We start from the raw sequence: 16,782 nt of genomic DNA, 5'->3' as shown, positions 1-16,782 counted from the left end.
TTCCTTTCCTACTGTATTCCAAACCCTTATTGTAATTGTGTAATTGTGTAATTCTGCAGTCTCTTCTCATCGTGTGCATTTTGAGAAACGCTTTTAAAGGCACTGTATCAAATAAATTGGTATTATTAGATTGTGAAAATGATACTGAAAATGATGATAGAATTATGATGATGAAACAGTCTCCTCTTGAATAATTTAATCTAATAAAAAGGGGTAAGGCCTGAGAATCAACTATTTCCTAATTACATCGAATAAAATCAAATAGGAAGAGTTTTCTTTGAAAACCTGACACTTTACAGGTTGTGGGCAAACTTGGCCCTGTTAAATAAGTAAAGTCCTGGATTTGTTAAAAGAGGTGTGTAGAATGTCATTCTGTAAAAACAAAGTCACCTAATTAGGTTATTTTGAAGGGAGATATTATTTTGGGTCACTTATGATAGAAACACCTTGTTCATTCTTGCAATAGCAACTTCCCATTTTGGGCTCATGTCATTTTAACTTACCACTGCACAATCACTGGGACCTTCTACAAAGTAAGAGTCTAAAGTAACGATTCACCTTTATATCTGAGGGTGTTTTTTCAGTAGGATAATCTTTTTCTGCCTCACACATACACTTAACACTACCATGTACAGTGTTCACATGTTCTGCCTTGTTATGTTACTTTTTATTAATTAGCCCATCTTTATTTCTTTTGGCCTGAAGAAAAAATATCAGAACAGTAACAAAATAACCAAGTACAAAGTAACAGGTTTCCTTCTCCCCAGTGGTCTCCCCATCCCTCCCCAGACCTCACAATGGTTGGACATGAGTCATTCTTTCATTTATTCTACTTGCGACTTTGCGCCTGTGCACCAAAGTGGCATTGCTAGTATTTCACTAGCAGTACAGAGTTCTTTCATCACTTTATCCCTGAAATATGAAAATCATTGCCATATCAACATCATATTATTCTTATTATAACTTTCAGTGTTCCACTCATGACATGCAGATTCAAAACTGAAGCACTATGCTTCCTCCTTACAGTGCTGTAGTGGACTAGTACATAGGTCACATCAAATAGATTTCTTTTTATTAAACGTATGAGACAGTGATTATACCCAACATTTTCTATATTCATAAACTGATGCAAGCAGATACCAATATTACAGTCACTCTCAGTGCAACTCAGTTTAAAAGATCATTAGTTTCTTTAAAGGCACAAAACACTTAAATCTCTTCCTACCGTACTCGCATATTATAATATATTGAATTTGATGGTCATACAGTATGTCGTGTCTAATATATGGCCTGATCAAAGGATCACAAAAAGGGCTTCATGTTATTTAATATTGAACATTTGTGTTCAGCCTCCATCCCAGTAGAATCTATAGTGGTATGTTCACTATAAATCTGATTTTCATAAAACAACATTGATTTGCAAAGGAAAACATTACTAAGTAAGAACCTCACAACAGGACACTCAGATAGAGGACTCATTGATCAGTGGTTAATATTAGCTACAACATATTAAAAAACTGCAGAAGCTGTGGTTTTAAAAATTGAAAAATGTATGTGTTCTGTGAGGTACTGTTGGAGTTCACCAACATTGTCTCCTAATGAGTCTTAATAGATTTTAAATTATTGGTGAAATACCTGGGGTGTCTATGGCTCAAAGCAAAACAGCAGTAGATGAAACAAGTAAAAAACTTTAAAATAAAGGAAATACAGCAAATTATATAGAAGTGTTCTTAAATGCTATTTCATCTGTTTTCAATGTTAGTTCTAGTCTATTCTCCATACAGATTTTCAATTTCCCAGAAGGGGGAGCTCTTAATTCTTCACACTGAAATTTGCAAATTCTCTGTTATTTAAAGTATCACATGATACAAAAAGCTTAGGGTTTCCTTTTCTAAACTTAACATTTTATAAAACTTACACGGCTTTGTTTCACCAATAATAGCTCTTCTTCTTTTTTTTCTTTTTTCTTCTCTTCTAGTCCTTACTCATTAAAATGAAAGGTGAAAAATATAAATTTAGAACTCAAAACAGCAGAGTATAGTACATGATGTAGTGTATAAAACAACAAAAGGTGTGTAAAAGGCAAACAACACAGCTCTGTGAATAAAAATGAATTTTAATTATGAAATTGACTTCTAGTTTCCCCTTTGCATACAAACACAGCTCCATACTCCAAATATTTTATTTACAAGTCTTAAAGGTGTTACCTGTGATCAACTGTTAGTTCTAGTTAAGATTGTAATCCAGCGGTTTTAAAGAGGAAATATACTTATCTACTCATTCCTAGTTAAAAGACAGATTATCCCCTGTCCCAGTCAGACTGCCCAGAGCTAACCAGGGCAGACAAAACTTTACCTGAGATAAAGCTAAGCCAGACTGTATAAAGTGCACAAAGATTTGCCTTCTCTAGATTATTATCTATCAGCTATGTCAAACAAAAATTCCTCAAATTGCAGACAGTAATAGCATAGTAAATACTGTCCTCCTTCTTAAATCTTCGCAAAAAATTCTGAACACAAGGGGGAAATAGCAGAAATCCGACCACCTGCATAGTTCCTTTTCTTGATAGCTGAAATATTTGAGAAATAAGTTATATTAGTCAGTAGGAACTTAAGCATAACCAGTTCCAGTTGGAAAAGCCCTTTTTCTATTGATGTTTAATAGATAGTATAATGGTGGGGAGACCTGCATAAAATGGTAGGGTATTAATGAATGAAATGATAACACATTAAGTTGACATACACAACAAACAAGTAGAGGACAGTATAGTTAGTTATGAAATATTTTGATTACTGCCTTTCTGGTGAGGTTTCCCACTTGAACAATATGCTTCCTTATATGATGATGTAGAAATTATTAATCAAGAACAAACGGTGGTCACATGATTGACAGTCCAAAATTTTCAAACCAGCTTATGCTTTTTGAACACATAACATAAAATTAGACTTCTTCCCACAGTCCAAAAAATAACCTGGTCAGTGAGTTTTGTTCTATGTTAATTTTATTATTTTTATTTGCTTTGGCAACACTGATTGTACCCATCGGTCATGCTAATAAAGCACCTTGAATTGAATTGAATTGAATTGAGTTGACTTCTGGCTGTGGTTTGAGTGTGTGCGTGTCTGTGTACCCTGCCTTGCACCCGTTGCTTGCTGGGATAGGCCCCCTGTGACCCCTGTGACCCTGTATTGGATGAAGCGGTTAGAAAATGGATGGATAGTGCAATCTAGTACAGTTTATAATAAAAATTTCTGACTGCTTGATTATAATTACATTTTGTGTGCCAATTGTGCTACAAAGAATAGTGAAAAAGTTAGAGAAAAGTTTTGCGTGAGTGTAACTTAATGGAAGCTCTTGTTTTTTTTTATTTGCAACACAAAGAGCAAGCAGGTGTCACCTTGCCTTGAGTTGCTTTAGTTTGCCACCATTTCCCTTCCCCAATCCACACAGCAAAACTCCAGACTTTACACAAGCCTCACATTAAAGGTGCAAAACAGGGAAATAACTTTTCAGGTGAATAGGAAGATTACAGAAAGAGAATTCAGGAAATAACAGGGAAATGTGTTGAGAAAATGTGTGAATTACCGTCTCACATGAATCTCCCAAAACAACATGGTAATAGGATGAATTTCAACAGGTACTTCAAAAACAACAACAAGATTTACTTACACAGTGTTTTTCATCCTCCATAATGTAGCGTATGCACTACACAACAGAAAAGGATGCCGGAAGAATTTTTTTACAAATTGAATTGTAGCAGAACTTTACAAAAGATCGGATTATACAAGACCAAGGAGGAATTTAGCCAGCACTCTGGAATTAACACCCCTACTTTTTCCAAAAGAGCATGAAGTTGTCAGGACTTCTGTTTAATTTGTAATAATTTAAAGGGCAGTGCCTTCTCCAGCAGGCTGTTAAGTCACTGGGCTGGATCGTTGTCTGACAAGAGATGAGTGCCACCTACTTGTCCACCAACACCATTAGCAGCAGTAATGTTGATTTCCTCAGAGGTCTCCTGTTCCAATACTGTCCAGGCCTCAACCTTCAGATTTGACATGATCAGGTTACAAGGCGATATCGCTGCAGCTTATATAAGCTTCGCCTAGATTTGACCCACCAATATGGAAAAACAGGCTTATAGGTATAATGATAAATATTGTACATAGAATTCTCACATTTTGTTATGTGGACCAAATTCAAAGCTGTGATCATATACTGTATGTGAGGTTATTTCATTTTCAAAACTGTGTGTCAGGAAGAAAACTATCATATGCTTTAGTGATATATGAATAAAGCTTACTTCATTTTTATCTTATTCATGTGTAACTTTTTTTTAAACAGATCTTTATTGTATTCTGTAAAACAGGTGACTTTTGGGACAATTGCCATCATAAACAAGTGGGCCTCACTGACCAAATTTGGTTCTGCAGCCACTTCCTCCTCCAAACCAAGTTCACAAAGATTCTCTGCAGAGAGGCTAGTTCACACCAGGGGCCAAGTGCAAAATAAGGAAGAAAAAAATGAGACTGTGGACCTTAAAATGTTATTTAGAAGAGTAGAATTGGGAACATAACATATTTCCCTCCATGGTCCTTAAGCTCCTGTGTTTGGGAAGTTCTGTCTTATTTTTAACATAAAAATGAACAGTGATTAGTTCAAATTCAGCTGCGGAGACCACAGTCTTCACCCCCACCCCCCAGTCCCACTCCCACCTCCAGCTGCACTGCTCTCCTCTCAGGCCTGATAGCTCTTCCTTCCTGACCTCTCAGGACTTCCTGCTCCCAAGCTTATCACAGCGAAAAACGTGACACCATCTCAGCATGGCTGGGTTTCAGAACCAATTCCTTAAATGGAAATATCTAGCCGAGTGCAGGCAAAGAGATTCAGGGCAATTGTCACCTGTTCGGCAGAGTTAATGAAGTTATTTATTATAAACAATTTGGTTCCTATTTTACAAACCAAAGAGGAAGAATAAATCAAAGTGTTGGGTCTTTTATGCCAGTTCTTTAAAGGAAGCAGTGCACACTCTCGGGCATTGTCAAAGCATTCTCAATGAAGTCGTTTTCCTTTCAGGTTTATGTTAGAAATTCTATAACAGGGGGCTTTGATTTATTGTACAAACCAGATCTCTACAGTTTCTTAGCTGACAGAGATTTAGGGCAGAAAACTATTAAAAATTTAAAAATAAAAGGCACGTTGTGAACCCACAAATTAGAGCACAAATATTTTGAATTTGGCAATTGTTGGGCAGCTCGTTCAATATCCCCACAATCCTTTAGGTGAAGAAGTGTCTCCTGTTCTCGTTTATTAAATACAGTTCCACACTTCCATTAACGGTTAACAGTTCTGAAGAAGTCCATTGTGTTTGACTTTGTCAATCCTTTGCAAATTTTGAATAGATAGATCCGGTCCCTGCGTAGGCTTCTCTGTTGCAGATTAAGGACATTTCTGTAAGAGCGGGAATGTACATTCACCAACAACTATATCACCCTGCAACTCACAACTGGCAGCCCACTAAAGCAAAGCAGGTGAGAGCCTGGTCAGTACCTGGATGGGAGACCTCCTGAGAGAGCTAAGGTTGCTGCTGGAAGGGGTATTAGAGGATCCAACTGGGGGCGCTCACCCTGCGGTCTATATGGGTCATAATACCCCAGTATAGTGAAGGGGAGACTGTGACAGTGTCCTTCAGATGAGATATAAAACCAAAGTCCTGACTGTGTCCATTAAAAATCTCAGGACATTTCTCAGAAAGGCATTGGTTGTGATGGAGGGAATTAAAGCACTTTCAGTGGAGTATTATTATTATAGTTGAGGTGGGTAGCTGTGTCAGCATGTGTAGTCTGCAAAAGAACACTTAATACGTTTATTCCATGCTCAAAAGAGAAGAGAGAAAACACAACGTTCTCCAAGCCATCTTTTTCTTCACACCTGAAGAAGGCTCCACAGTGGAAACGTTGTGTTTTCTCTCTTCTCTTTTAAGCATGGAATAAACCTATTATTATTATTATTATTATTATTATTATTATTATTATTATTATTATTATTATTATTATATGCATGGTGGCTCTACTTTGGGCTGATTCCAGAGCAGCAATATCTTTTTTTATAATGCTCACTTTCCCTTTAGGAAAAAAAAACACCATTGCCATTCTTTCTTCATAGATAACTCCCTTATGTATTATGTATTATGTAACCTTATTTTGTAACTTTAATTTTGTGATTTTTACCCCCCCTTCCTCCCCTGGTGAGCTTGCAGAAAAGACCCACCGTCTTGTTGTGCAATTGATAAATAAACTTTGATTGATTGATGATTCAGCACACTATTAATGAAGTAATAAAGTTCCCATTTCAACCATGCTGTCGTTCCATGCTTTCCAGTCTTTTACTGCAGGTACATTAACAGTGCTGTACCTCTTGGGTTCTTTATAATCATTCAGAATCAAACACCAAAACCTTAATTTTCTCAGCTACCATTAAGACTCAGTCATACCTGTTCAAGAAGAGAACCATGTGTTCCTTTGGCTCTGTTTACTCTCACACATTGAGGATCCTGAACTTGGCATAACTCTTAGTTACTTATTAAGATTATTCTTTGCTTTGTTACCTAATTTCATCTACAAATCAGTGTCTAGAGTTACCTCTCATAATTGACTCCGGGTTAATCCAGAATTATATTTAGGTTGCATAACACTCTTAACATGGTTTAACTATTTTGTATTGAATATTCATAAACACAGATGACCCTACATGTTAAAGCTTGCTTTATTGATTTTATTATGCTTTTTTGTTGAAACCACTGTAGTAAACATGATACAGATGCAACTGCTCTCTAAAGGAGAAATAGGTAAGGTATGATTTTTTAAAATCATGAGACACAGTTGGCATACTGTGGGTGTTACCTGGGAGTTTCTTGATTTTGTTCTTTTGTTTCTGTCGATTTTCTCTTTTATCATGAAAACCAAGATGGAGAACCTCTCAAGTTTATTAATATTCCTTGCATGTGGTGTTTATTTTTGTTGTGTGGCAATGTTGCCAGATTGTGGTCTGCCTATGCCTGATAGTGACTTTATTTATGTAAGGGCACAAGGTCATCTGATAATACTTCATACTCCATAGCATCAAGCGATAAGAAATGTTTTGGATGGAAGAGCTGAAATTATAGACCCGCCAAATAAACTTAGTTAACAATAACAACAAAGTTCAAGGCCCAGGGCTACTCAGCTGATACCTTTTACATTGACGTGTGCTTTATAATAGCGGGAACAGTGTAGTAGTTGTATTTTTACTTGATTCTTGGTGTGAAACGGGAGAGATATGAAACTGAATTCTGTTTCAAAGGTTTTAGCTCTAACACATCCAACAAAAAGTGCTGACTGGTTTGATTTCCAGACCTGTGTGCTGATAGTGGAAAACAGGTACATAATCCACTGTAATATCAATACCTCATGTACAGTATGAGTAAATTTTGAATTGTTTAAACATCCTAGTACTATTATAAGCTATGTACTATTTGGAAAAATTGACAGATATCTCTTCGTAAAATACCCTAAGAAATTAACATTTATATACTCGAAGAATTTGCGCTTTCCTCTGTCTTGGTATTTTGTTTTTGAAAAAATATTAGAAACAGTCCCATAGATTTTATATGGGTTTCTTTCAGAGCAGTATGTCTTGATGTCCCATAATAAGTATTTTTCATTTCTGACTTCCAGTTAGTGTAGAAACAATCATGCCTGAAGCATGTTACGTTGAATGACAGATCTTCCTCAGAAAAACATCCCCAAACTCCATTACATTCATGCAATTAGGAGAACTGTAAGTGTGAAAAAAATTCCAATATCATTTTTCCTTCTTCTGGAATGAAACAATCTCTCTACAGGAAATGGATGAGCAAATGCAAAGCAAGGTTTGCGTTTTTAATACAGGATGCACTGGAGGGAAAATGGGAAGCTGGAGTCTTGTTTGGTTTTGCCCCTGGGTAGTTGATTACATAATACTGTACAGAATCAGCTACTTTAATTGTGCAGTAAAAAGGTGTAGCCACAGAGCATTTAAATTTACATGTTCTGGTAAAGTATGGTTCAGTGCTTGTAGTTTATTCAGTGGCACTCCATTTACTTGAATCATTCCTTCATTGTCTTCTATGGTCAGGACTAAAAGGCTAACATTTTTTAGCCTGTCAGAATAGAAAATGTATGCAATACTCTGAATTAGAACTTACTGGCGAATTTTACAATTGAAGATCACATCACTTAACTTATATTCTCCACTTTCAACAATGTATTGATAACATTCTCTTGACCTTATTTTATTACTTCACACTTTGTCTAGAAATGATTCATCAACATTAACACCTAGGTTTTTTTATCATAAGCAGTTTCTTCAAACCCAGTGTCTCCCATCTTGCATTTACAGTTTGTGTTTTTGCTTCTAACCTTAGAGAACTTGCACTTGTTTGCCTTAAATGTTGTCTACCAGGGTTTCCCAGTCTTGAATTTTGAATTTTGTTAAAAATGTTTCTGAATTTCCTTTGCTGCTTCAATGCTACTTGTTAAACACCCTATTTTGGCTGTCTCCAGTAAGGCACAAGACACTAGCATATTACTTTAATCTAATAATACCTATTGCAGTAGTTGCAACATTTCATTAAATTGTTTAGTAGAATAATATTAAAACCTACATTCTGCACAGAAGTCCTATTTTTTTAAAGTTGTATGTTATTTAACTTGTTGTTGATGCTGCTGCTGTTCTGTGTTTATGTTTTAGTGATTCCATTGCACTTGTCCATATGACAAATAAACTGAACTGAAACAGAACTGAACTTTCAAATATTTAATGCTGCCGAACACCCTGAATACTACATGCAAAACCAGGACCAAATTTACTGTCAAGCAAACATTTTATTAACGTCATTTTAAATCCTCAAATTCCATTTAATTTTGTTTTTTTACATACATGTTATCTCTGGCTTGATTGGCACATTCTTTCTTTTATTATTAACCCTAGCCAATTAGAGATAAAATTCTGCTCTGGGCCAAATAGGTTTCAAAATCCTTGTTGGATGCTTGGATCTCCATTCAAAGGCAAGGGGATTTAATTAACCGCTTCTATATCTTTGTAGGGAACTTTATCCGAAAAAGGTCTCCACACTTTCTTCACATGTGATACTCTCCAGCCACTATGTGTCAGCAGCCCATTAAACGGCAGATCAGCAAGTATTTTAAATATTGTAGTTCAGGTGGGTAGCTGCGTCAGCATGCGTAGGCTGCAAAGGAACAAGTAGTAGGTTTATTCCATGCTGAAAAGAAGAAGAAAGAAAACACAACGTTTCAGCCGCGGAGCCTTCTGACACACCTGAAGAAGGCTCCACGGCCGAAACGTTGTGTTCTCTTTCTTCTTTTTTTCAGCATGGAATAAACCTATTACTTTTAAAAATTGTACCCTACATTCAAAAATAGAAATAAATGAGCAGAAGTGGGCCCTCAGAGGACATTAACCCACAAAGCATCTGTGAGAACACTGGGACTGATCTCTGTAGCAAGAATGTGCTGGAAAGTTTCCACCAAGATTGCTAACACTATTCACACAATGTGTATTGCTGCCTTTAATGAGACACGTAGCGGTAGACATTCTGTGTGTCATCAGTGCTTCCAGGGTCAGCAGGTGTTGTTTTATTTATTTTAAAGGTTCCTATCTACCAATATGCATCTGTTGTATGGTGCTCATACTTGATAATTATAGTACATTTCATAATTCTGTGACAAAAGTCAGACATTTAAATTACAGTGTTGGCGAAGCAGATACAATTAGCACAAGATTTCCAGACATTTACGGTACAAACATATTACTGGGCAAATATCACTTAAAACATTACTGCTAGATGCCTTCTCTCCATTATATTTGTTGTTTTATTGAATTTATTGTTGTTTGTTAAAGTCACAAAACCTGGGAAAATTGTTCCACTTGAAGAATGGCATGCACGTGCAACATTTATAAGATTAAATTTCAACAATGCAATTTAGACATAATTTGCATTCGCTTGTTAGGTGTGCAAATATCAAAAGGTCTTTAAGTTCTAAGAGTTGTGGATGTTGATAAGTGTAACACCTGCCAGAAGTGCTGTAGTAACAAGTGATACAGGCCATTGTTTTTAAATTGAATCTTAGGAGGCATTGTCTTAAACAGTGTTTGAGTTGAGGAATGGATGTTAAAATGACCATGCAGTGGTTCTTTGATATTTAAATGGTCTTAAGGTAGTTGTATTGAAAACACATGCTGATGTTTTTTTCTTTTTAAGACTTCTTTTCTTTTTTTAAGTGTAAAATGTGTTGGGCCTAAAGATAAAAAAAAAACAGACAAGTAAATAAGTAAAATGTACCACTGTTATAAGTTTAATATGTATTAGAAACATCAACATCTAAATACATTTTTAATGATGGCAGTAAATCAGGATATTGAATGGACCTAGAGGATTTTCATGGAAAAGCTATCGAAAAATAAGAAGTGCACTGATTATGTGAATAAATCTTGGATGAATACCTTCTGCTTGACATAATACATAACTGAAAATATATAACTGAACTGACATCCAGTGTCTCCATTATTTCTAATTAGGAAACCTTGAAAGGACTTTTGTTTTCTCTTTGAATCTGCTATATTGCACTGCCTGGCAAAATGCCTGTGCTCAGGAGAGGCATCATGGCATGCAGGTGCCCACCTCAAATCCCAATGCCAGTCACCAAGTGTGATTGAGGGGAAGAACACAACAGGTTGAGTACTGTCAGGGTTGTGTGATGAATTTAGTTGGTGTATCCTTGGCTCTACACATCACTGACCCCCTTCAGCTCTTGTGCACTTGGAACATCTCTGCTGACGGTAGAAGCTGCATCTGGTATCAAACATAGAAATCCTCTGCATACCAGGACTGTCGTGTGGGAGACAAAAAGGAAAAAAATAAATTGTGAGACAATGCACGCTTCTAGAATGACACAGGCGTGGTTTGTAATAGTTGACTGAACAGGGTGGTTAAGATCTATTCCAACATTCTAAGGCCTGAATTACATGTAGGGTTGCACGGTGGTGAAGTGATTAGCATAGCTGCCTTGCTGCACTGGGGCCCTGGGTTCAATTCCTGGGGTGCTATCTGTCTGCAGTTTGTATGTTCTCTCTGGGTTTGCGCAGGTTTCCAGAGCTCTGGTTTCCTCTGGGAAAATTGGCCCTAGGGTGTCTGTCTGTGCATGCCCTGCGATGGACTGGGATCCTGCCTTGTCATCCTTCACCCTTACAATTATATAGCGCTTTTCTGTAAAACTCCACTCAAAGCGCTTTACAGGTAATGGGGACTCCCCTCCATCACCACCAATGTGCAGGATCCACCTGGATGATGCGACGGCAGCCATAGTGCGCCAGTACTCTCACCACACACCAGCTCTCAGTGGGGAGGAGAACAGAGTGATGAAGAGAATTCAGAGATGGGGATTTTTAGGAGGCCATGATTGGTGAAGGCCAGTGGGAAATTTAGTAACACCCCTACTCTTTTTGAGAAACACCCTGGTATTTTTAATGACCACAAAGAGTCGGGACCTCGGTTTAAGGTCTCATCCTAAGCACGGTGCCTTCTTTACAGTATAATGTCCCCATCAGGGGATGCCTGAGTATTTGGATCTTCCAGTGTCAGCTGTAAGCTGATTAAGTGTAAAATAAATTACTTTAGTACTCCTCTACTAAATCTTAAGTGACATGTTGTGCTTATGGGAATGCTGTAACTAAAAGTTGTTCATTTTAATCCTAATTATGTTAAATCACTATGTTTAACATATAATGGACTTTAATGTATACCATTCCTTTTGTGACTTATGAATATACATTTCTAATATCTGATTTCCATGTGGTTTTTTAGACTGTCGGGGCATTGACTGCACTTGGAAGAAATTTCAAACATGTAAAAACACTCTAGTTGACTTCTGGCAGTTTTGTTAATTACATAATATTCTTTTGTACCATTTGCTTTAATTATGTACAGCAAGCTTCAAATAATGATACTTGCATGTTTCAGCATAAAAAGAGCTACTGGGGATAGTTCTGCAGGTATGTACAATACTTGGAATTTAAGACTGCTATTTAAAATACTGTAGTTTTTCAGCCGCTCAGACAAAGAATTAGTAGCTTAACTTTTTCAGATCTGGAAAAAAAAAATATTGAGATAACCGTCCTAGATGATGAGTTTAATTACAGTGCAACTGTTACAGTAAATGAAGATGACAATTTGAAATAAATTGAGTTGATAAAATAAGTGAGCTCCAAAATTATGTCTGCATGTCCAGACCAGAACATACACTATTTTCCAAGGTTTAACTGGAAACATTTTTACTGTGGGAAAAATAATCCACCCATAACTCTTCTTAATGAGATATTCAAACAACATCCACAAAATGTTTACATAAATATCATGTTTTCTAACTCAGAGTTGCAAAGCTCAGAATTCCCCCTTTAAATACTTCTTTATGGAACAATTTAGATAGTTCAAGTTTAAAATCTCCATAAATATATAAATAATAATCACAAATATTTACATTTTACAAAATGCAACACTGGGAGTGGTGTCAATCTAATTGCTTACAATTTTCATTTTTCTCCCTTGGTCCTGGTTTGTGCATGACGTTTGAAGACAGAACAATTTGGATTACATCAGTCTTTTTTAGAATTTTAAATGTATCTCAGGTATATACATAGCTGTGGGTTACATTCTTGAATAATCAGGTACTTAAACCTTGAATAAATTCTCTTCACACTTGGCAATACATGGGACCACCTGACATCAAAGTGTCTGCAGCAAGTTAAGGGGTTCATGGCATTTCTGAAAATGATAATGAAGGTAAAAGATGAGAATGTATTTAAACATCCTAGGTTTATGCACTTCAACTCAGAATACCTTCAACACATTCTTCATTCACCTGGTACAGATGGCATTGTGACTAAGGGACTTTTAAAAGTAAATGAAAAATAAAGATGTGCAGTCCTGAAATTGATACAAAAGACTCATCTTTATTTCTTACAATATGTAAAAGAATTAGACTGGAAGGAAAATGGGTTTGGAAGACTGCATAATGAAATGTAAGTCTGTATATTTAAAACTGATGCTGTTGCAGAAACAGCAGCATGACATTATTTCCTTACATTGTGGTGCATGAGGTTGCGTAAGTGTGTGGGTGTACAGTTACACTACTCACATCCAATCAAATTCAGTTGCAAAGTAGGGGATTCCTGTAACCGGTGACATTAATTTCTATATCTCAGTATAATACAAGGAACTGCACTGGGAGGAAGCATAAAAACACTGTATTTCCTCTAAACAAACCACAAAATGTGTGAGAAACAAGCTGCCGAACATATTAAAAGGCAAGAAAAAAATGAACGTAAGAATAATTTAGCAAAAAACGGTGAACTAACTTCAGGTTTTACCGTACTGATCTGTGTAAAATTAGTATGGAATGGTTGTTGCTTCCAGAAAAAAGGTTTTACATACTGTAGATACATAAAACTGGTTTAAACTGTTTTCAACTCATAAGCCTGTACCCTTATTATAAATACTGTTCAAGTTCTTATTACAATATGCAGCTAGAGATGTTAAGATTCATGAAGGTGCTTATAAATTATACTATTACAAATGCTTATAACAGTAAATACATAATAATCTATTATAAAGCATTAATGAGAAAGTCTTGAACAATCCTGGCATTATATTCCCTTATTCTTGTAAAAATAGTCTCCCTTTTCACAGCAATAAGTGGGATCACAGTTAATGGCCAGACCATCTTGTTAACGGAAAACATATAATACATGAATGTGTACATGTGTGCATTCCACATTTGATTTAAATACGCCAAAGCATTTTTTTATTTTTTGGACTCAATAAGACCTACATTTTTTAATGTCACATTAATAACACACAACATGAAATTATAACGAGACAACAAATATGAAAAAATGAAAGAAGACAGGGCTTCCTTTTCTTATTCCTTGCAATTGTGTCTTTTTAGTTTGTTTTTTTATAGTCTTGGTATGAAACTCTTAGACAGTAACTCCTTCTAGAGGGGAAAATTAATCCCAGCATAAAATGCATAACAGACAGAAAGCCCAGCCATATGATTTAGAGCTTGCTTATGCTAACATGATTAGGCATCTGCAGTATAATGCATGTCATCTGTATTTATCTTGATAAACACGAAGAATTGAAGTCTTATTATTTAATCATAGATTTTTAAAACTCTTTTCTAGTTTTATTTTGCTTGACAGCACAGATTTGTTCCATAATTGATCTGATGGTGAACTAAAAGTGAGAATCAAGAGGCCAGGACACACTTTGAGGGGATAATGTATTTGCAGCAAACCACAAATAAGGAAGTTATTAAATATATGTGGAAGTACTTTACTATATACCTCAAAATCAAAAGAACTTGCAATGGAAATCTGACTTCAGCTTTAGTCGTGTTTTGTTACCAGAGAATTTTTGTATCATAAAGTGGAGTGAAATAGCTTTACATCTTAATTATAGGACTCTTAGTTATGCATCAGAATATTTGAACCTACTTAAATAATTATGTGTTTTTACACAATAACCAAATTGGGTTGCAGTTCCCAGGTCACAGTAGCAGTGGAGAAGTGAAGTTTACTGTGGCTGACCCTCAGTTTTTACAAAGCAGAAGACAACTCTTTTTTTTTTTCCAAGCTTCACGTATAGTCAGAAGTAAAATCAAATTAGTTTCTAAAGTCACAAAAAATGACACAATAACATCTGCAAGCTATTTCGATTGTATTAATGACATGTAATAAAACAAAATATTTGTAAAAAGGTGGAAAATGGAACAGTATTTGTTTACAGGTATATATAAATAAAATTTTTTGCACCTATGTACACGTTTAAGAGTATATTTTGTAACTCAGCTTGACCACAATGTAAACATCCTGTGTTCGCTATAAATGCAGCATCAGCCAGCCAAAAGCATGTAAGCCGAAAAAATAAAAAGGAAATCATTATAGCTTTTGTAATTCGTATTAATTGATGCTTAAAATAAAAAACAAAAGCTAAAAATTAAAAAGTTTGCTTACCTGTTTTTATGTCAAATTTAATCGCAGGCTTGCAGCTTTTAGTGACAGCTTTGTGGAAAGCCAGCTTTCTGGCAAACTTCTGAAGCTTGACATTTCCCAGTACAAAAACATGACTCATAATAAAGGTCCTAGTGTTAATCCACTGTGCTGTAGTAGATATCACTGTGTGATGATGAGTTTTATTTGTAATAGCAGTGTTGCTGGACACCATAGTATTCCTTATCTCTGAACACCAAGATAAGTTTTCATTTTCAGCCCTGGACTGTGGTATTGATTTTAAGATTCTGAGTCAATGTGCCTTTAAATAGGCAAAAAAACACTCCTCTCGCAACATTGATCTGAACCTGCTGTCGCCAGAAGGCTGTGCAGTTAACACCCAGGGTATTGAGTTTTTGTCTTCAGTAGGACTTCAGCTCCTTGCTGAGGCACAAGGCCACACATGAAAGAGCACCGATTGTTCGACCAGTTAGAAAATCAATATCCATCGAGTTATTCACTTACAAAAGACTCATTATACATTTTCCTTTGTGTAAAGACATTGGCAAGTGTTCAAGATTATCAATTAACTCATTTTAGGCATTAAACATTCAGCAGTTTTAATTATAATATTCTGATGCGGCGAGAAAGGGATTGAAACCCGTCACTGGAACATTGTGAACGTTCTCACGCAACATTTAAATGAATCCAAGAAACAGAAGATATCAAATTCATGGATTTTACTAGTCTAAATTTCTGACTTCAAGCTGATGCATTTTAGATGCAAACAAAATGTGTGTGGTACATTACTAAATGAGTTTAGGTCCAAATATGGGTAAATGAGCTCTACAATCAAACTGTTTTCTGCAAATTCTATGTGAGTATTACTTTTTCTCAAGGATTTATATACAGTAAGCTATCAAATTAATTTACAGTTAGTCACAAGCAGCATCTACTATGTATTGAGCATATAAATATACATAGTTATTTTTAAGAAAGTGACAGAAACTTTTTTGTTGCACATACTCTGACATTTTACTGAAAAGATAATCGGGTGGATCAGTGGGGAAGGCTACTGTAAAAGTCAGTTTCTTTGTAACATGTGTAGCGACTGTGAGAAGCATAACAAGTTTTAACACATGCTTAGCACCAGTTTTTAGATGGTATTTTGTGGGGGATATGTCACATTCTTCCCAGAAAGCCTGAACAAGCATATGCCTGATCACTGGTCGCTGATACCACACATCACCCCAACATATTTAGCAAGGCAAGAAAGACATCTGTGACATAACTGTTACATTCTCATCCCACAGAAGACAATTGTTACACAACCAAAGTGAGGACATGCACTGTCCTGATGGATTCTTGTCACATCAGGATTAACCTGCAGGATAGGCAGGAAGTGGAGTCTCAGTACTTGATCAATCTACTGCTTTGCAATCAGGCTGCCATCAATCACTTCAAGTGGAGTTCTGTAGTCACTACACACTCCTGTCCTGACTACTATGGCAGGTGGTTATCAATTGGTCTGCTGTAAACAGTGAATAACACACTTGCTGACTGTCATTAGGATTGCAACTATAAAACCTTGTTTAATCACTACAGAGGGCTTCACTTTGCTCACACCGGCTCATTCTGTTGCGTCGATGAACATTGATGAGATCTGGATGCTTCCTGTGTTGTTGTGGAAGTGTGATG

The 16,782-nt window shown here is 36.1% G+C and overlaps 1 long non-coding RNA gene across 1 annotated transcript in view; it reads right to left on the bottom strand.

The window, feature by feature from the left end:
- Positions 1-5,565, bottom strand: part of LOC148655667 (uncharacterized) — a 340,056-nt gene extending 334,491 nt beyond the window's left edge. The window contains exon 1 of the long non-coding RNA XR_015940777.1: positions 5,469-5,565. This is a non-coding gene — a long non-coding RNA (uncharacterized LOC148655667). The remainder of the gene's footprint in view (positions 1-5,468) is intronic.
- Positions 5,566-16,782: the final 11,217 nt, after the last annotated feature.

Source organism: Lepisosteus platostomus, chromosome 8, assembly GCF_059453375.1.
Source record: "Lepisosteus platostomus isolate fLepPlt1 chromosome 8, fLepPlt1.hap1, whole genome shotgun sequence".
Classification (NCBI taxonomy): Eukaryota; Metazoa; Chordata; class Actinopteri; order Semionotiformes; family Lepisosteidae; genus Lepisosteus; species Lepisosteus platostomus.
This window is presented reverse-complemented; position numbering and strand designations above follow the sequence as displayed.